Below are 921 nucleotides of genomic sequence, written 5' to 3' on the forward strand. Positions count from 1 at the left end.
AAGCGAATACAGCTGCTCTTAGTTTAAATTAATCTTCTTTATGCAGGAGAATTCCGCTGAAGCTACCATACCACACAACTATTTAAGAATGGCCTAAATCACTATGGAAAGTAATATGAACATGTAGTACATCGTAACACATTAATATTGTGCTCATAAAGAACGGGCAGTAAGCCCACGGAACGCTGCTGCCGGATAACACTGCCGCTAAGAGACTCGAGTTTCAACCAGCTGCGGTGTCCGAGCGGTTAAGGAGTTGGACTTGAAATCCAATGGGTTCTACCCGCACAGGTTCGAATCCTGTCCGCAGCGACATTTTTAATTCCTTCATTCACCCTGAAAACTGCACCCCGAGCACCAATAACAGATAAATGAAAGTAAAAGGAAGGTGCGCTGCTCACAAGAATTACAAACAGAATGCGCGCGCGTCGTTAGCGATTGTCGTTGACAACAATGCTATCACGAATAATATCATCGAATAAATTTTTTTTGTTAGATTAATGAAATCACCGTTTTGAAGTCTAGCCTGATTTACCACAGGAATATCTTTGACCCATGAAACTTCGAATTACACAAACGCTTAATGTTAAGATGTCTTTGTTTAGGTAGCAAAAAAAAGGAAGAAACACAATGATTGTACAGTGCTGACAGTAAGTGTATTACTCACACAGTATAGGAGTCAAATAAGTAGTTAATTCCATAATGAAATTTAAAATTTCTAGTATTAATTGACTTGCGCAGTGGTAGAGGGAATTGTCGTTTCCTCAGCAAGAAGTACGAGTGCTTTTTTATTTCAGTAAGATATGTAATAATTCAAGTAATTTGTGCCCTCAAATATAGAGTTCAGGGTTTGAGTATTACATTTTCTTAGTACACGTCGAAATATTCAACTACCGAAGACAGCAAGTATTTGAATCCAAC

At 38.4% G+C, this 921-nt stretch overlaps 1 non-coding gene across 1 annotated transcript; it reads left to right on the forward strand.

The window, feature by feature from the left end:
* Nucleotides 1-230: 230 nt before the first annotated feature.
* On the forward strand, nt 231-312 carry Trnas-uga (transfer RNA serine (anticodon UGA)). Its single transcript has one exon. It is a non-coding gene; the product is annotated as a tRNA-Ser (tRNA).
* Nucleotides 313-921: the final 609 nt, after the last annotated feature.

This window comes from Schistocerca gregaria, chromosome 4 (genome assembly GCF_023897955.1).
Source record: "Schistocerca gregaria isolate iqSchGreg1 chromosome 4, iqSchGreg1.2, whole genome shotgun sequence".
Taxonomy (NCBI): domain Eukaryota; kingdom Metazoa; phylum Arthropoda; class Insecta; order Orthoptera; family Acrididae; genus Schistocerca; species Schistocerca gregaria.